Source organism: Rhyacophila brunnea, unplaced genomic scaffold (genome assembly GCF_057557595.1).
Source record: "Rhyacophila brunnea isolate RB1 unplaced genomic scaffold, BYU_Rbru_1.0 scaffold_5, whole genome shotgun sequence".
Classification (NCBI taxonomy): domain Eukaryota; kingdom Metazoa; phylum Arthropoda; class Insecta; order Trichoptera; family Rhyacophilidae; genus Rhyacophila; species Rhyacophila brunnea.
The window spans coordinates 19,610,021-19,632,376 of NW_028233170.1; the positions used below are offsets into that span (position 1 = coordinate 19,610,021).

The 22,356-nt window shown below is 33.1% G+C and overlaps 1 protein-coding gene across 8 annotated transcripts in view; it reads left to right on the forward strand.

Annotated features, from left to right (window-relative positions):
- CadN (neural cadherin) overlaps nucleotides 1–22,356 on the forward strand; it is an 835,618-nt gene that overhangs the window by 185,937 nt on the left and 627,325 nt on the right. The gene's annotated exons all lie outside the window — the stretch shown is intronic.

The window sequence follows — 22,356 nt, forward strand, 5'->3', positions numbered from 1 at the left end:
TAAAGGCCGGTATTGTCCGCTATTAGGTATATTGTCACTATGATAAATATATTTCTATATTTGTCTATCTTCTTCTATTTTATCTATCTTTGAATGCCACTTTTCATGAGAATGCATGATCAATTATCATCTGGGAATATTTTTTGCATTATAGAAATCGAGAGATTATAGGTCATATGACATAGGTAATAACGAAACATCTCCACAATGGTCCTGTTTGCCGCAAACTCCCTCCGACTGCCGTATAATTAGACAATGATGTTGAATCTCTTTATACAATATATTCTATTCTAGCCAGTGTTTCTTAGCACTGTCGTTTCCTTCTTTTTAGCTGAAGAGTAGATTCATTTTCAGAAGCTATGATCTATTTTTCATACCCATACGGGGTATTATTGCACAATACATTTGATCAAAATGTCACAATTAAAACAAGTACCTATTCACATTTTGCACAATTATTTTAAATTTTGCATGTAAATCAAATCAGTTCACATTTAAAGTGTAATTTTGAAAAGATAATATAAAAAGATACAATGCACATTGCAACATTTTTTATTACTTCTGAAAACATAGGTATTTTCAAACTCTGTATTATTATATATCCACATAGTGTCGCTTTGGCGCTCTCACTAGATTGTAGTACTTATCTATTTTTATCAATAATAAGTAATTAACAAGTTAATAAAATTATTAATAATTATAAATCTGGCGCTGTAAACTGCAATGTTTGAACAAAAAGTAAAGTCTCTGTTTACAAAGGTTTGAATTATGAATGAATATGAATATAGCCTACTAATTATTGAACATACCTACATAATTTTGAAAACACTTCTGAGAACATATATTATAACCAATATAAAAAATCCCGACATCCCGCAGGAATCGAACCTGCATCTCTCGGGTTTCGCGCCCATGCACATATACCAATATGGTAAAGGAGTCATCCTTAATTGCGACAAAATTTAAATGATGGCTTTTAATACTCTCTGAAGCGCTTTCCAAATTGGGCCACTATTGTCGATCGGCTTTTGTATTTTAAATCAAAGTAGTTATTACCTATTTTAATTATTACTAACCGATGTCAAGGATCACTCAAAGGTTTTTTGTTGTAACTTACTTGAACTTGCTAATAAGTAATTTTTAATTTACTTATTTTTATTCAACGAATAATTCACAAGAATACAGTGCCTAAGTAATTCCACTTTTTTCAAATTTGCAAATATATACTTATACCATTAATTAAAATATTCATTTCTGCTCTGTTTTGTTCATTTTTTTTTGTAACAAAATTAATACAACTTCGTCTTGCCACTGAATGCTGCAAATTAATTAAGATTAAGGCATGTCGGTATTATTATTTTGCGAGTCTGATTAAACAAACTGTGGGAGAGCAAAAAGTTTGTCAGTTTGTTGGATCCTTGACCGCCGTCTCGGATTGCTTTTTGTGGTAACCACAACGACCGGCGACAACTGATCCTCAACGATAACATAGCCTTCCAACCTTTTGGTCGTATGTCGGATGTATTGAATGTCGCCATCACTACCTTGTCAATATGATAATATGTTTTTTCCCCTTATTGATACGTACCCACTGTAAATAATGATTAATTATGTCAGATTCACTGTTTGAAATTGATTTTAGTAAGTATGTGTCTATAATATCAGTTACTTATCTGTTTTTGTACTATTACTGGTACTATTATAATCAGTGCCGTTCGTAGGCAAATTATGTCATTTAGAAGATGCCTTCTTATTATATTATTTTTGATATCAAATTTAATGTAAATTCGTTACAAACTACACACATAGGTACCTACCATAATTTTCTCGCAGCGGCGACTAGTCCAATCATTGAAAAAGTTTATATTTTAGCCCAACATAACTTGATGATTGTGGTGACGATTGGCCTGAAGCATTGCCGACTCAAGTAGAAAAGATGGCGGTGCCTGAAGCCGTGAATTTAGAATATGACCACGCGCGGCCGCGCCAAGTGAATGCTATCCGTTTGACGTTTACGTTTATAATAATTAAAGTCACAGGACTTTTAATAGAGACTAATAATACTCTAGTAAAAACAATCAACAACTAGCTTATTGTCCAATTGCAATATCCAATAATTTGCAGTTGAAGTCGTAGGAAATGAGCAATCCGGCCAAGCTGACCAATGGACATTTTTTTGGCTGACTCATAATTTGTAACACTTGCAATGGCACGTAAGTTATGAATATTATGATACAATGAAAGCAAACGTCGAGACGATTGAATCAAAACTGTGCCTCCACGAAACCTACTCGTAAATCGGATGTCTTTATTTACCTTGGCCCTAATAGGCCTTACAAGACTTTGTTGTTAGCCATTTGCCCATATTACCACATCTATATTCTGGGTGCCAATACACATGAGAAAAAAAAACCACATGTGAATTTTGATTCTTTATAGTCACCTCTAAGAATCGCTGTCTCCAGTTTTCCTAGGTCATGCCTGAATCCCAGAGCTTCGCTGTATCCGGAGGATGGGTTTCGAGGATACCGGAATCCGTTTAGCCTGTAAAGGAGACAGAACGTCAATCCAATGCTGATTCTTCACTCACGTCAGTCCATAGTCCAATGAATGACTGAATACTCTTATTCGATGTGATGTCTTTATGTTGAGTCATTAATCATAATATAACCCTTATATTATGTATATATTATGTATTGAAATATATGTGTATTAAAATAAAAATGCACGAGTTCAATAGTCAATATCACTGATATTGTAAAAGTGTACCTATGTATCTATGCATACGTATAACTACTATTCCCTAATAATTTTCCATGTACATACTTCCGTGCGCAGATCGGGCAGATAATAATTCTACATTGTACCCTAATGAACTTGTTTTGATCTCTCGTGTTCGGTTGTTTGTTGAATAATAGATTCCATTACATTCAGAGGGAAATCGATTTTAGTTTTCCCAACGTGCATGCATACTGATAGGTATTTTAGCATATTATTTCGATCATTATGCACAATGGGTTCAATCAAATCCATTCCCATAATATAATACATATAATATTAGCTTGCTAATATACTTTTAATATGATACAATATTAGGTGGAGGTATTATGTATTTCTACTTATCATTTATTTCTTAGTAATAAAATCAAGATCATTTTAGATATTTTTATGAATAATTAATTGAGTAAGTTATGATGATTGGATTGGAGAAAAGATATTTTTCCCTCGTATGCATCAAGTAAAAAAATATGTTTCATGTATGCAGGAAAATTTGAATAATAGAACAATTATTTTTATCAAGTAATAAGGTAATTAATAGGTAATTTAAGTTATTATTTTTATTAATTAAGTACCTACGCTGTTTTTTGCATATTTTCACATTTTCACAGCTTCACATAATTATTACAGTAAAAATTATTTATGAATTTTGATCTACATTTCAAGCAATACTTATTGAATACGATTTTATAATAAAAAAAGATACTTAATGAAATTAATATATTGACACCTAAACTTCACATAATTATGGGCTTGTACAATTTAAGGTTATATAGACATTAACAGATGTTTAAAATGGATGATTGTTAACAATTCCTCCAACTTATTTGGTCCTTGCACTGGATCAAAAGTTTGTTGAAAAATAACGTGTATTTTTGAAAAGCCTCGGGATCGAACGTTACATAGACGACAGCTCACCCACTTCTATAGTGGGTACAATACGGTGCAATTTTATTACTCAAGAATAAATAAAAAAAATAGTAGGACAATAATTATAGATAGCACGTAGTGTTTACTTATTTTTGATCACCTGCCTGCAATTGAGTCGTGAGTCCTCGGATTTGAGACCGTTACTTACTGGACAATACCCACAATAATTTTCAATATATGTATTATATTTGCACCCATAGCATGGAGCTAATAGGTTTAGCAAGTGGCTTACAATCTTTTTTCATAAAGAACAATGTTATCAAATGGAATGGTTCTATTCAAAAATACTGCGAAATAGTTTCCCATAAAATTTAAGCTAATTCTGAGAAACGTAAAATGATGAAGACATCAGATTCACGGACCTATTTTTTATCATGGATATGATGGTTATACCTTCGACTCTTCTGTCATAAAATTAGCACGTTTTCAATCGATCCATACTCCAGACTTGTAAAACAACTCTTCGTGAAATGGCCAACATCCATATCGTATTGTAGAGAAAATTAAATATACTATAATAATTTATTATTAATTATTATTAATTAATTTTTTGTGTTTCACTTTAATAATACATATACCTACTTATAACATTTTGCAACGTTAAGTAGGTACAACACGGAAAATCCTATAAAACCCCAAGTAAGCTCAGGTTAGTGATAATTACACATTTGCATGGTTCTCATGAATATTATGGGTGGCTTTTTTATGTGAAGTAAACCTACAAGCTGCACCTGAGGCTGCAACGACGCTATTGGAAGACGCCGTTACCGCAGCTATTATTGGAGTCGTCTCACGAGACCGACGCAACGCGACGCTATTCCGATACACGCCATTTAATGCTACATAATAATATTACATTTTGACCGTGAAAACTATACCATTAACTTATACATAAACGGTATTATCAAAATGTGTTATTGTTTAAAAAGTATTTTCATTTGTTAGAAATTTATCTTTTCGTATCTACAGTAACAGTATAAACATTTATAATAACTTATGGCTGAAAAATTGTAATTCTTCTTGCTTGTTAGAATCTATCCTTCTCCATGGCTTTACTTTATCCTTCTAAGCATTCAGCAGGAATGCCAAAGTCGCTGACCATGGAGTCTTTTGTCCGCTTGGCTGTGCGTAATACTCTCAACATTTATTGCTTTTATCATCAAGTTTTGGAGGAAAGTTAATAAATTCCTTGTATATGTTACACCGAATGTGCGAAATTGACTATTACATGAAATGGGCTAAATTTTGGCTAATTCATGTAATAGTCAAGCCTGTTGCCTTATTCATGAATAAGGTAAATTTTCTGCCGAGTACATGAAGTCGCCAGGGCATGGAATTCTTAAACTGTCAACATGACAGCAGAAAAAGTAAATATAATACGGATGATTTTATTAGTTATAATTGGACATAATATAATATTATTAGGTTAGGTTGGCTTAGGTTAGGTTAGGTTAGGTTAGGTTAGGTTAGATTAGGTTTTGAAATTCTGAATTATTCAACTGAATGTCCATTTTGAGGTTAGCTAACAAGTGTCAACAATACAATCGACCATTGCATGTACGATACCCAAGCACGAATCAAATCGCGAAAATACCTTTAAATAAAATTCATCCGTTATCATATTATAGTTCTAGTTTTTTTGCGCATAGTAAATGGACATGAACGTCATTTTAGTTATTGATTGGTATATTTTTATATTATAATCAATGACATTTGACACAAATTTGGTTAGTTGCAAAAAATACCACCGGAGCGCGACCACCTATTTCGACCATAGACAATATACGTATATTTTGACCAATCGACGAGCATTTCACACATTTAGTTTAGTTGCAAAAAATACCACCGTAGCGCTAGTATCTAATTTGTCCAAGACATGAAGTAGGCAGAAAAATTACTGCCAATTTCACGCACTCTCCAGATATTTTGTCTAATTCATGAATAAGACAACGGGCTTGCATTTTTCATGATTTAGGCAAAATTTTGCCCATTTCATGTAATATTCAATTTCGCACATTCGGCGTAACATATATAATAGAAGTTTAAAATGTGATAATTTGATTTTTAATTCGTCGAGGAAGTAAGATGGAAAAATACACGGTAATAACCCAAAAACTGAATACAACAAGATTTAATTAATGTACCAACCTAATAATTATTTTGGTTCTTGTCTATGTAATGGAAGCCGGTGGCAAACAAATTTTTAAAATAGCCTATACTCTCTATACTCTCTATACTGGAACATTTGTTAGATTAGGTTAGTTTATCATTCTTGAATTCTTGAATTTTCCAGAAATAAATCGGCTATAAAAATTACCACTGTCCCCGCCTGGCTTCCAGTAAACAGACGTGTATCCTTATTTGTAATGTTCTTACAGTCACAATGGTTAGAAAGCTCTTGTTTTGTAAGTCGAAAGATTTAATTCACATATTGTTGATTTTTATAAATCAATATATTATAAAATAGGTATTTAGTTCTATCGCATAGATCTAAAAATGTTTTGGGAAAACGGATAAAAAAATAAACATTAACAAAATTTCTCTCCAGTGATATTTTTTACATTCAACTATCGATTCCTTCACATATTTTACATATTTACTTATACAAAAAAAGTAAATAGAACAAAATGGTATATTTATGAAAATCTATTTGTCACATCCTACGTATTAGCGTACGTATGGTATCGGAAGTCCATTGAAATACATAACAATCGCGACTAGTCGTCGGGAAATGTTTCATGCAAGAGAAGCCACTAGCGGCTAGTACTTTCGTTATAGAGCGTTTTCCGTCTGGCGAACATCGATTTTTATTACGCTCGACATTATTTGAATTTCACTCGAGCGTAGTTAACATACATTTGTATTTTCATATACATACGATTGGAATTTCAGTGTACCTATATATTAGTACATATACCCATCACTTAGAGCTACATTAATCACTAAAAACCTACAAGTCGATAATACTTCCTCTAGTCTATTTATTATAAATATAGTATAATATATTACATTATAGTTTAGTACTCTAGGTACTTACTTATATTAAACTTCTTTTGAACACTTGTTACTCACTCTTTCAAATTGTAAAGATAATAATACATATATTATAATATTCTTCCGAGTGGGTGATAATCTAGTTGTATGCATTCTTAATATGTTGGTCATAACGCTCAAAATACACAAATAGCTTAATTCAAATGAAAAGCTATCAGAAAAATAGTCATACAGTGGTAACCAACAGGGCTAAATCGCCACAAAGCCATTATAAATAGTTGAATTAACGAAACGGTTAACCAGTAGGTTTTAGCTTGAAGGATAGAGAAGAAAGGAAGAAGCTAAAGGTGACATTCATCCATCAGGGATTTGACCCCGTCTATTGATGTTGTTTTAGTCATCATCATCAGCCGGGGTCAATCCACTGCTGGATGAAGGCCTCCCCAAGCTTTCTCCAACTCTCTCGGTCCTGTGTCGTTCGCTGCCACGTATTTCCGCCGAACTTTACCAGTTCGTCAATCCAGCGGCTTTTAGGGTGACCCTGTGGCCGTTTCGTACCCCTTGGGTACCATTGGATGACGGCATTTGTCCAGCGGCCGTCCTTTCGGCGAGCAATGTGCCCCACCCATCTCCATTTCAGCTGTTTGGCAACGTCTATTACATCGCGTACTCTTGTCTGCTTCCTAACCCATTCGTTTCTCTTACGGTCCTTTCGCGTGATGCCCAACATGCACCTCTCCATGCCTCGCTGTGTGACTCTTAGCTTTTGGACATCTCTCGTGTTGAGGGTCCACGTCTCGCAGCCATACGTGAGCACGGGTAGCACACATTGGTTGAACACCCTACGCTTAAGACATAATGGTAGGTCACTCTTGAAGATAGTATTCAGACGTCCGAAAGCACTCCATCCCAGCTTTGTTCTTCGAGCAATTTCATCGTGCATGCTTCCGTCTATGGACACCTGCTGTCCGAGATAGATGTAGCTGCTGACTTGCTCGAGTTGGGTGCCAGAAATACAGATAATCGCAGGGTCCGAAAAACAGTTCCTCATCACTTTTGTCTTTGAGACATTTATCCTTAGACCGACCGTTTGACTGACATCCGCGAGTTCTTGCATTCTACCTTGGAGGTCTTTCGGGTCTTGTGAGAGTATAACAATATCATCTGCAAAGCGCAGGTGACTGAGGTGCTCTCCGTTAATTGGAACACCTTTTTCCTCCCAATCAAGTTTCCTAAATAAGTCCTCAAGAGTAGCGGTGAATAGTTTAGGTGAAATGGTATCACCTTGCCGGACACCTTTGTTAATGGGGAATTTACACGACCGTTTGTGGAGTTTCACGCATGTTGTTTTAGTAAACGATAAAAATGGATTTTACCGTATAATATGAATTTATTTACATTAGTTAATATAAATGGATATCCACGATGGCCGATCGGCTACGCGTTAGGTTTATAATGTCGTGGGTCACGGGTTCGAATCCCGAGTCTGGCAAAAAATCACTTGTCGTGTTAGGACCTAAGTAAGTAGCATCCACTTCTCGTAAAAAACAAAAATCTGTTAAAATACCTCTTCCTGAAGTGATCCAGATCAACGTAGGATTGTAGAAGCAATAAAAAAATATATGGATGATTGGAGTTTCGCTATGAATCCATAAAATTTTAGTCATTATTGTATACGATTTTACCAACGAAGTATTTTGAAATGATTACCTTTATATAATTTAAAATCCAAAGTTGACATTAAAATTAAAATGTTGAACATAACGCTGGCTAATAATCAATGTTAGTACATACCAATCATTAGTACATCGTTATAGTCGCCGATATTAGTGAAATTTCAGTTACATGCTATTAATCAATTTCGTCGTAATTAGGTAAGATCCTAAATTGTTTAAGCACATTAGATGGAATCCAATGGATGCAGGTTCGAGTCCTGTACGAGTCATATATTGTTTCGAATAGATTTGTTTCTGAGGTGTTTTTTTTGATAATGATGATGTAAATAATAGTTTTTATAGCTTTGTTTATCTATGTTTTATTATTAGCAATCAATTAACTTTGAAATTTACACTTTCTAAATTTAATATTTCTGTTAAACGCACGAAAGTATTTTTAAACCCTACGTTAAATCGTAATTTAGATAACATGTAAAGATATTGCCTGTGACATGTTAATTGCACGGTGCTGCAAAATAAAAGCGAATTCAACTGTTTATACATTCAAGTGTGAATTATTCGGTGTGAGGTCGTAAATTAGATTTCTCGTTTATCATTTTGCATTGGGAAAACAGCATATGAGGAGACATCCTAATTTGCCAACCGGAGCTCCATCTCGCCGATTGGCCATCCGCCGTCCGATTTACGAATTGCGAGGTTCCGCCGCCGACAGATTTAAACAATCGCTCTCATTTTAGGTGCGTCAATTTGCATAATTGGGACGGACCGCTCTCGTATAAAGACACTCGAGGATACGACTCGACACCTCTCTGAAGTGCCAGATACTTTATCGCTTTGTAATAATAATATACGCTATATCAGTATAGTGTATTCCACTCTAGATCTCAAATAGGGTTTACATTTAAATAAAATTCATGTTTTTTGATCACATTAGCTATTTACGTATAGCATTGGCTCGCTGTTAAGCCTTCTCAATTATTTTATATTGGAAGAAGTGTACATATACATTGAGGCTATACTTCAGCTGGGGCACGGTCTAAAACGATCGTGACCACGCGACGCGAAGATTGTGCAAACGACGCGTGCAACACAAAACATAATTTGTCATAAAAATTCAACATGCGTCCATTTAATGTTCTGTTTATTGTTCTATTAGTAACAATAATAATATATTCATTGGCATGTTTTCTTTTTCAACTAAATGTTGCGTAACGTTTTTTAGTCATCTTTACACGATTTAAGAATTAATTCCCCCGACGCCATCACGAAACAAATTGACGTATTTACACCTCGACGTTCGCTCTCCGAATGCCAGCGAGTCCAAAATTTTGTCGCGCCTATAGTTGAAAATTATTTGCCGTTTCACTGATGTATCGTCTTAAGGCTATATATCAGCTGGGGTACGGTCTAAAACGATCGTGACTACGCGACGCGAATATTGTACAAACGACGCGTGCAGAACAACACATAATTTGTCATAAAAATTCAGCATGCATGCATTTAATGTTATGTTTATTGTTCTATTAGTAATAATAATATATTCATTGACATGTTTTCTTTTTCAAGTAAATGGGTAACATTTTTTAATCATTTTTACACGATTTAAGAATTAATTCCCCCGACGCCATCACAAAACAAATTGACGTGTTCACAGCTCAACTTTCGCTCTCCGAATGCCAGCGAGTCCAAAATTTTGTTGCGCCTATAGTTGAAAATTATTTGCCGTTTCACTGAATTATATGCTCTTCAGCTAGGCAATATTAGAGGGAGTTGACGTCCTCGAGTTTGTACTAATTAGGTGACAAATGTTGATATCATCAAACGAATGAGAAAGGACAAAATAAAAAAAATAGAAAACTACAGTACATTGTCTTCACTATCAGAAACCAAGAGTATATTGAAGTTAATGGTTCCACCAAACCACAACTCCCGGTCTTTATCGGGCGTATCACATGACAATACTTTTAAGTGTGAAATCTCAGCACCGCATTAGGTCGACCTTATATAGAGGATGGCATAAAAATAAGTAGTTATATTCATGTTCTTTTCTATTTTTTTTTTAATTGGTTCAACAATCCTATATGGGTGGATGTAGGCCACCTTACGAAAAATATTATTAACAGATTTTTCGTTTACGAGAAATGAGTGTTCTTGTTCAATCTATTAGGTCCATACTCTTGTGCCCAAACTACTCGTGAATTTTTGCTAAGCCCGGGATTCGAAATCAGGACCCACAACATTATAAGTTTGACACGTAGCCTTTTAGCTTTAGCTAGCGTAGCTTTTTCTAGTGGCAATTATTAATTCTTATATAATATATATATATATATATATATATTCTTTGTCCACATAAACAAAATAATAAATACGCGCTGCTTCACACTAAAGGTCAGGGGCTCGACCTTATGCACTTTTTTGAGTCGCGATGACAGCAGGCAGAAAATTATTAGATCGAGATTTTGCTTCACTCCATTTCTGTAGTAGAAGGTTTTATTCAACATCCTTATTTATATCAAAATAAATATAGTACATACACCAAATTTTAATTATTTAATAAGTAAATGAAACACATTTCTATCTTATATATTTCCACTTGAATGCAATTTTAGGTAAGTAACGAAAATGTCAAAAAAACTTATCCTAGGATTACAAGTCAAAGTTTAGTAGCAATATGCAAATCTATTTTAATATTTTGTATGGCATACCGATATAATTGGTAGGTACGAGTAATTATAATAATATCCATATTCATATTCGCCAATTTAACATATTATAAGATAAACGATAGGACTTGTCATATTGTCATTTATAATAATATACCATTAAAATATCTTCATTTTTGAATATTATAGTTATAGTACCTACCTACATAGTGTCATGCTACTAGACTTAGGTAATATTGTCCATCAATACTATCCAGTATCAGTATGAAACAAAGTGCAGTTTTCAGTGCATAAATACATAATACTGTTTACAAGTCACGAACAGATTCAATTTGATTAGCTCGTCTCCTTTCTCCCTTTGTCCAGACATAAATGAGATGTAATGACGTAAGAGTGAACAGATTTATTGACCCTTACTTCCCGTGACAATTCTCATGCTAAAGAGTTCTTTAAAATGCACTGGTGAATAAGTGCCCACCTAAACATTCGTTAGTTGAGAGGCAGGAAGCTGTTCAATAGTCTGATTTATCATTTTTAAATGATTTGGTAATTATTACGAATGACAATGTACTATCTTCAAAGAACACATGGCAGCTTGTCAACGCTAAATGGACAATTTAGTCGAATGAAATTAGTCAGCTTCTTAGAAGCAAGAAATTAATGTTTCTTTGATTTGTCACGGCTATAAAAATATCAAGACGACTAATATTGTAAGCATGGTATCTACAGTTTGTATTGCGATGTTTTGTTTGTTTCACAAATTACAATAAAATATCTTTTGTTTATTTTTTTTACTAGGCAATATGGTGTTATCAAATAATTTTATACTGCACAATTGGGTAAAACATTGCCATGTCGGGTAATCAGGCCGCGGCATGATATTGTGAATTTAAACACGGTAAACTGTTTATAGGAAATGATTATCATTTCTTTAACCCATTGGAGGTAATAGGCGCCAATTTGACACCGCTATTGACCAAGTGATTCTGGACAATCGGCGTCAATCTGACGCCGCTTGTCCTTGGTAAAAATGTTTTATTATTAACTTTTAGATATTCCTTAAAACCCTACAAATTAACCAGTGTTTCAATACCTACACAAGATAAGAAAAAAAATATTAAAATTAATCATATGATATAATAGTGGTAGCATTTTTAGTATACATTTGTCAAATTCAATCAATTTAAGTCGACTTTTTTCTCCTTTTCTGTCTTTTTCAATGGGTTATTTAATAGATACGAACAAAATATGATAGCGAAGATAATCATTTCCTGCGAACAGAATACCGCATTGCATTGGAAATACAACCAATAACTAGCCCTACGATCGGTAATAGTAAGTTCATGTCGCGACTTGGCTATAGATGTCATTGCATAAACGTGAAAATATAACCATAAAATAGGTGACTAGGTACACGTAGGGTCGTCAAAAAATATCGATATAATACCGATACCAAGTATCCATACTTTTCTTTCGATGCGACGGTCCTACCTACACGTAATGTTTCAAAGAACATTATCAAAATAATAACAGAATATAAACTCGTAGAGCAATAATATTATGATATATTTAAAGTCTATAAAAATGGGCCGAATCTTATAACTTCTTGCTCGCTCCTACTCATAACAATAATTTATGACATTAATTCTTGTTAAATGTGATGTATTATTATTTCATAAAAAAAGCGAGCGATGTATCAAGTTATAGAAGTATACGTCTATTAGAAGTTGATTTATAGACCGAGATTTAATGAAGTAATGTGGATTTGGTCGTATATTTTTTTGGCTTAGGTGACGGATTAACTTTGCCCTAAGAGTAATGGATCGCCACCGGTAACTAGTTGTCTGACATTTCTCCTATATTATCGTGCCCAGAGACATAGTGGATGTCAAACACCTAAACACTCAACACGGTGTGCAGTAAATCTGTGGCAAGGGAATCGGGTTACGGAGCATTGTAGTGTAATTAGGTGATGCTGAATACCTACTCATTTAACATCACATGTTTGATTTGATCAATAATATTCGTAGTTTCTTAAAAAAAAATCGTTAAGTAGGTACACGATCACAATTCCCGATTGAAGGACTCCTAGGACTTGTGTTGATTCCGATTCCTAATTAATTTCATAGTCTATTCATTTCATGGTTGGCTATATTCAGGCCGTGGCACTGAATTACGATGGTAGTGCTCGTTATTGATTATCTTCAAATGCAATGCGGTAGTCTGTTCGCAATAAAAAAAGATTTTCTATTGGATATTATAACCATTTAAGTACCAATGTCAATAATATGCAATAATCATCATGTTCTACAAACAATTTACCATATTATTGCGTTTGAACTAGGGAATCCAATCCCGAGCCAAAATTTGGATCCTGGGATTTCGGGATTACAATTTGACAATCCCCGGATTGTCATTTTTTCCATAGTTGATATAAAAATTTTATATATACACATTTATATAACATTGATAAAATTGGTCAATAATATTATATTTATACTATTTAAGACATTTATTGTTAATATTGTGTAGGTATGTTCGATTTTGGAAATACATAGGTTTAATGGAGGAAATAATATTTTACTTAATATAAATAATAATGTGGAAGTTAAACAGTTTTATTTATTTATGAAAAGATAACAAATAAAATACAGTTTCAAAAAAAGAAGACAGCTTAGGTGTAAATGGCTGAAACTTCTAACTAAATGTTTCTTGATTTATTTATTCTATTTCTCAAATTCACTTTCCAAATTGATAGAAAAATCAATCCCGAAAATTTCTGGATTATGTTCACCAATCCCGGGATTCATAGGTATTGAAAATAGTTCGGGATCCCGGAATTGGAATCCCTAGTTCGAAGTATGAGCAATAACTAGCAATTATGATTGAAGTTTATAGTTTCGTGCCATGGCCTGAATATAGTGGGTATATGATTTTAGGTACATATTTAATCGTTCGAAGTTTTGTACTATTCTATAGGAGTCGGTTTTAGCGAACCACCTATATAGGTTTAACGTATGTTGTCATATGTACAACTGGCATTGATCACATTCTGTTAATACACATATAACCTGAAGACGCCAAAGGCGAAATCCGGATGTCTAAAACCCACTCATATTGACTAGAATTGAACTATAATAAAGTTAACCTATCCGTAATGAAATTTAAACTGTACAATATGTTGTATTCCGCCGTGGATTAAAACATGTGCAAATATAGTGACACACAAGCAAGTGCGGCCATATTTGGGAGATTTTTTCAATGTAAGTAACGACGAGTGGTCTTGTGGAATGTTGTTTTTAATAAAGTGCGGAAATCATTAATATGGAGTGTTCAAATAATATTTAAAAGAGTTTCAAACTTATCATTGTACAAATTTGTATGCGGACACGTGTGTCTTGTTTTGGGCTAGGTATCGGTTGATAGTATTCAATTGTTAAACCATTCTATAATATTAATAAAAATTAATCATCGAATCGAGATATAAACACAGGTAGAATAAGGTAGACTGTAGGTGGTTGATTGATTATGATATGAGTTATCTCCATTGAGTTGAGGGTACTGCTTTAATATAATATCCTGCAATATAAAATCTATGATGCTGCATAATAATGTCAATGTAGCTTAACCTAAGTATATCTTACGTATGATCATTTTGCTAAATAAAATATGGTCTTTACTGCAGCCAACGACTGTCCACAGACAAGTAAGTTAAGTAGTTAGTAGGTAGCTAATTTGGCAATCGGTCTTAACTGGGATGCTGCTTGCAATATGGTAATGACCACTCAATCAATATCCTCTCAGTCTGCTTAATCAGGATTAGCGGTCACAATAGGTCAAATAAAAAAAAACACAATGCCTTCATTGATGTGCATACTATAAATGGATTACTGGATTGAAAGAAGGTTTCTTTATGAGTTTTCATTCAATTGTTTCAATCAGTTTTAAAATTACTGTATAGTCAAGTATAATTTATAGTGTACATTGTAATCTGTCAACCAAGCTTGCATGCAAATAACTCATAAAAATCTTAACTTAAAAACATAGTAGGTACATTATTTAAAAAAAAATTGTTGACATAATATAATAATAATTACAAGATAAAAAGGACTTTTTATATACCACGTTTTTATATTTTCTGTTGAATCATATAAACTTGACAATTATATGTATTAATAAATACTTTTTTTGTAAGTACTTGATAGAAATACTGAATAAATATAGAATACTGAAATGTTATTATGACATTTCATATTGATTTCCATAATAACGCACGTAAGTATATATTAATAATTTAGTGGCTAAGACCCCCTTAGCAACCAATAATAGTGTTTTACTTTTTACGATTTTTTTCATAATATCAATAACTTTACATACAGCATTAACTGAAAATGAATTCAATTCTGCTTAAATATGGCTAAAAGTAGGTATTAAAAGAATGCATTGTCGTCGTGTTCTGATATATTCTAAAAGTTTCAAATGTCTAGCTAGTCGGGAAGTTAGTTAAAAATCTTCAATCGTCCAATACAAATCTGGGACAAACAAGAAAAAATTTGTACCGGACAAACAAGAATACGAGCTAATAAAAACGTGGTAAAAATTAGAACCAATTTTACCTTCTTCGAGTGACATAGATTTTTCTATTTGTATGTCTATCTATTGTTCAAAAAAGCTTTACATTGCGCAACACATTTTAAGCAATTGAGATAATTGGCGCCAATTAGATACCGCTTAAAAAACAGAAAATCGATGTCCCACACGACCAAAGTTAGGTGAAGAAACATCATCGTATACCTATATATTATCATCATCAGCCGGGGTCAATCCACTGCTGGATGAAGGCCTCCCCAAGCTTTCTCCAACTCTCTCGGTCCTGTGTCGTTCGCTGCCACGTATTTCCGCCGAACTTTACCAGTTCGTCAATCCAGCGGCTTTTAGGGCGACCCTGTGGCCGTTTCGTACCCCTTGAGTACCATTGGATGACGGCATTTGTCCAGCGGCCGTCCTTTCGGCGAGCAATGTGCCCCGCCCATCTCCATTTAAGCTGTTTGGCAACGTCTATTACATCGCGTACTCTTGTCTGCTTCCTAACCCATTCGTTTCTCTTATTATAATATATTATATATATTATAATATTATATATATTTGAGGGTGGAAGGAGTATAAGGAGGCTTTTCCTCATTCATTACAATATCTGTATTGTTAAACAATATGATACATTATTATGATTGCAACAATTCTGAATTTATTCATGATCCATTGATGAAGATTTCACATAAGTGGTCCTATTGTTTTTTTTTTGTTAAGACAAAAAACAATTCGTTGTTTATAATATTTTAAATCATATGATTCTAAAAGATATTAAAAATTATTTTCCGCTGAAGAATTATTTTCTGACTGTAAAAATCAATCGCCTAATAAAACACACTCGTCTTTCATGATATTATCAATCGGCTGCATTGAATGAATTTTACGCGAAAATTTTTGCACGAACTGCCAACGAAAAGCTCAGCACATTGTGAGTTGGCGTAACACTCCCTCTTCGCTTTTATTTCATTCATTTTTGAGTAATAATAACTTGGCAATACGCCGATTTTAGTGCCGCATGCCCATTCCACAATGTGATGTGCTTTCTGCTTTATATTTATAGTGAAAATAAACCCGAAAAACTATCCGCGGAACAAAAGTTATTGCCCATTTATTTTATTGCGTCGAAATGATAATAATTGTTTTCAACATATGCGGTCTTATTAATTACCTACTGCAGATAATAAAGGAAATGCTAATTGCGAAACCTATATCAATTCTGTTGGAATGATATTTTATCTACATTAAAAAACAAATTTTATAGTTGCCAATATTTTTTTCTTTATCCACAAAATTAATATGATTTTATAATTTAATTTCATTAACTCGTAATATACTAATTTATTAATATATTATACCAGGTATTTCTAGTGAGCTGAGATTTACTATTCAGTATCAAAACTCTATGTCTCTAGAGCAGTGGTCGCCAAACTATTTCGGAGAGTAGCCGTTTATAAAGCGGTAGGTATCGGCTTCGATACATGGCTGGTAAAAATAATTCAAGTTGTTTTGTAAATATGTGTTTGATCCAGTGCAGAGACCCAATGGGTTGGGCGAGTGGCTAATAAAAGTGCGGCCACACCGAAAACAAGTCGCGCGACAACTCGTTAAATTTTACGATAAGCATGATAATTATCGTAAAATTTCTTAAGCAATTATGATAATTATCGTAAAATTTAACGAGTTGTCGCGCGACTTGTTGCCGGTGTGGCCCCACTTTAAGCTTCACTCTGTGGAGACCCAAATACCTACTCCGCGCTGGACTACTGTTTACCGATACATCTTTTAAAACATCCTATTGAATATTATTAAATACATGTATTAAACATATATTTTATTATTAATAATGATTGATCTCATTGGGGAAAAATAACTTTCTTTGGTAGGAAAAGAATGCTAATTTTTTTACTGTTGTCGCAATTTACAAGGCATTCTCTCCTCCTTTTTCGTGTTAAAAGTTTAAAATTGACTCTAAAATGCGAGGACTGTGACCGCGAAGAAACTTTAACATTTTAAAGAACATTCCTTGAGCAGTATTTTACTGCAAAACATGTACGGTTTCCGTTGTCGGGAAAATATATAAATAAACTTGCCATTATTTGAGGAAAGATCAGTCCTTTGCTGGTTCAATTTCAACTGAAAGACTAAATTACGTTCTACAATTCTACACGTACAATTCTTACCATAGTCTTATTTTTAGAATGTATTTGAAACACACAATGTATTCGATTTAAGTATCGGTAAGTCATACACTGATGGATTTTAGCATTCTCCTAATATCAATTCATATTTACTAATATAATATGCTTAAAATTATTTGCGAGCTTTCCGTTTAAAAAATCATTGACGAATTGTGTTCATACTTAATAGCATTTATATTTATTAGTATTAAAAATACATTCATTAAGGTTTAATTCTTATCAAATATTTTTCCGCCTCAATAGTTGTAAGTGTGATTTCCTATTTACTAATAATACTAAATACAGTTATATGTTTTTATCATTAACACTACAACAGCTCACCAGGTCCGATTACAGTGGTGTAGAGAAGTGAAATATCCAGGTTACAGAAAATCATACACCTAGATGCATTGTAACCTCAACTGGAATCAAACCTGGAAACAAAGCCAAGATGTCAAAAATAGCGTAACTTAATAATATTTATACCAATAGTAAGCTGTCAGTAATACAGCATAGTTTACCATTGGTGATTGCGCATAGTGCCTGAAGATACCGAAAGGTGAAACCCGAGTTGCTAAAAACAACTCTAATGGAAAAGCACAAAACTTCCAAAAATTCCATCAATTCCATCAACGCGGATGGTGCTATAGCTATTTTACAATTGTTTTATAATAATAATTTAATGACATCATTTTCCCAATGTACTAAACTTTTAAAAATCATTTGTACAATTCCGATGACATTTGTGGAAAGTGAAAGGTGTTTTTCAACCCTTAAAAGAATTAAATCGTTTTTAAGAAATACCATGAACCACGACAGACATAATTGTCTATCTGTGTTAAGCATCGAGAAAAAACTTTTACAATCAGTTCCAGACTTTAATGAGAAAGTGATTGAGGTGTTCGCTAAGCAGAAACAACGCCGAATTGATTTTCTTTTTAAATGAGGTAAGAAAGTTTTTAGTGCACCCCCTATAAAAGCAATTTTGGTAACCACCGGCCGCCACTGCTTAGGGAATGTGACATTTTGGAAACTAGAGAGTAACGAATAAAGGGAATAGGATCTGAGTTAAAGGCATAAGAATAGGCTAGTCAGTAAGAGCGTTGAAACTCAAGGATCGAGAATTCTTTATTCAGACCACTCAGCCGGCGGCCGATTATTTAGAATCTAGTGTGTTTCCCAAACTTTCGACATCTGTGTACCCCTTCTATAATTATCGTAACACTGAGTACCCCTTGGTCGATAGTATGAATTTAATAATAATAGCTGATTTACAATTCATATTATCATTTTCAGTCAATATCAGCTATTAACATACACAATAATAATTAGATATATTGACATTATCTTCATAATTCAAATGCATCATTTATGTTCAGATACTCATGATAATTTTGAAAATCCGAAACCGTTGTTAACCGAACAAATTTAACCTCGTAAAATTGCTGTTCCAATTATTTTTTTAACCGATGACGTTGATTCACTTATGTATAAATATGTACATATTATTAAACTTTAATTTCACTTCGATATATATTTCAAAATAATTTCTTATCTTTAGCCAAACTGTTTATTACGTTATTCTCCACCGAATTTTATAGAGATGTGGCATCGCTTTGTGACTATAACGTACCATCTCGTTATGGTATGTATAGTGGGTATAGGTATAATCTACTATGCTATTCTCAGTCGGCGATCTTCACTCGTTCATTCGCTTCGCTCGTACCTACATACGTATCAGCGAAATCTCGAATGCAAATATTTGCGATTCTGAATTGAAGCCGATTGGATCAATCTATTCTATCGTTATCTCGTTTTTTATTATCCCATTTCAGTTTTATGCCTGTGAATGTGGGAAAGTGATGGTCTGCAGATTTTTTACAAACACAATAGGCACCCTTTACGGCGCCGGTCGTAGTAAAAGCGAGAGCCATTGAATGTTTTCTCAAGTAAATTGATAGTTCACACTTAATAAATATGAGGTAGTTTACAATTCAGGATGCCGGAATCCCGCACGATTTGTTGTTCCAGAATTTAAAATGCTGGAATTTCGGGGGAATAATTTTTAGTATTAACAATAGTAACTAACAATACGTCTCGTATAAATACCTACCTATAATAAAACAAGTTTCCTAATAAATAAAAATCACAATAGTGTGCAAAATGACATCAAATCCATTAGAATTTAAATTCAAATTCCACCAAGTACCTTCGGTCGATAGTATTAATATGACATCCAATTGAATGTAATATTATATAATTTCCCATTTTCCCGTCTTCTGCACAATTCGAATTATATAAACATTATTTTTAAGTTGACGATAGAACAAAATAAATAAAAAATAACATCGCTATCATTCGCTGTACTCACTGAAAAATAGTTATTAATTAAATTATATGGACATATTATTATATATTGTGGTGGTTCTTTAAAATAATGGGAAACATTTTGAAAATCATGAAATAAATTTATTGATTATAAGTCGATTTCATTGATTATAAATTTTGGAAATAATACTTTTACATACGCAAAACATTTTACTTGATGACTCTAGACAATATCTTTCTGTCATTTTATATGAGGCACATTCCTAAATTATAGATGCCACTACTGCTAGCATAAATTTCTTAATAGTTAATAAGATTTAGATTTATATTCTCGTAAATCCTTGAATGGGCTTTCCACCTAATAATGCATAATTTGACGATACGGTTGTTCAAATAATATTGTTTTATATGCTATGTTATATTGTTGATCATACATAATTAGTATCACCTCAGAAACATATATTTATATATATACATAAACAAATATGTTGGAAAAGTATTTGTAGCACAGTATCCCTACATACATTTAAATCCTGACTGATTTGTGTTTCCCCATCTCCACCTGCCATGTGTATGCAGCCGCGGTTTGTGCACGGCCGCCTTCCATGACGATATAAACGTGTCAGAATGAAAAGATTTTAGAGCCACACTTCCTTGTCCCGAAGCGATGCTGCACGAGACTGATGTTGCGACTGTGTTTTCGCCAATATTAGCGAAACTTAATATGTATAACATCTTAGACGGTTGATTGTTCGTAAATTTTTGTGTGACGACGAATGGCCAGTGTTCCAAATAACTACCCAATTATTTTTTATTCATTGTAATCAATAGGGTCTCTGCATTAATTATATTCTATATATAGTAAGTTTGTAGCATTTTTAATCAAGTGTTTCATCACAATTTACACATTGTAAGACTTCACGTTATATCCCCCTTATTTTGCCGAAGCCATACAAAGCTTGTACTAAACGTGGTTGCAAGCTGCAACTCTATCTTTAAACGTCAATATGATTAGATATTTAATTCTAAGAAACGTTTTAAAATACTTGGAAATCAAACTTAATAATATATAATAATAAACTAAATAATCAGATAAAAGTCATAATGCATTATTATGTATTAAATTATTATATAACTGAATATATTTTAACCAATTCAAGTACCTACTATGCATGTATATATTTCCTAATGATTACCCACCTACGGCACCTAAGTTCATTGACGGAAATAAAGGCCAATTTTTAAATTTGCGGCGTCTTATTGCGGACGTGAAGATCTCTTCACATTGTTTTGTATATCCGTATAGTTGTAGTTTTATTTTTTGTAGATTATATTTATTAATTAAAATCATTTTTTTTTCGTTTACCGTACTTCTCTTTCCCGTGGGCACTTTTTATTAGAAACTCTCGTAAACTCAATCGAAACACACTTGAGTGCGAGGTGACCTCAGCCTTAGGTGCCCTCACCTGAGACATTCCTAGTCGTAAAAAAATGCTGATGATTCACATCCAAACGTAGTACCTCGTTATAACCGCGTGATAACATTAGAGATACTCGAAAATAAAAATTAAATAGAGAAGAAACAAATATTGTTTTTGTATTCTTTGTATAGGTAATGAAATATTTCTTATTGTTTTTTTTTGAATGGTTAGATAATTAACATTTCTTTTTAATTTGAATAAATTGAGAAAACTATACCATTTCTCATTTCAGACTAATTTTGGAATTTTTCATTGACAGTGTTTTCGTTTGATTGCTTTAGACTTTCGTTTTAAAGTAATCAATAAAAGTCTACTAAGGTTATATTTTTTGGCTAGACCACTTAATGTCTGGAACGTAATGGCATTCTCTTATTATTCGCATCGGCACTAGGTACACGTTTTTAACAACTACTTATATTTTCAACACATTTATACGGCAAATTTTAAATTATTATTGTCATGCAACACGTATTTCAAAAAATATTTAAAAAAGTTTAATCAAACTTTTGCATTATATTTGCGTAATTTTGAAGTAATCAATAGAAATTACCCGTCAACTCAACGTCAGTCAGCTGTTATTAACTATTCAAACACCATAACATGAATTGTATACCGTTTCCGTTTCTATAAGCTTTACGACAATACAAAGTGTTTAAGTATTTTAATAAGTTCGATAAACTTGAAGATGTAATATATAGCTACTTTGATAAAATATTAACAAGGAACAAGGTAGGCTGCG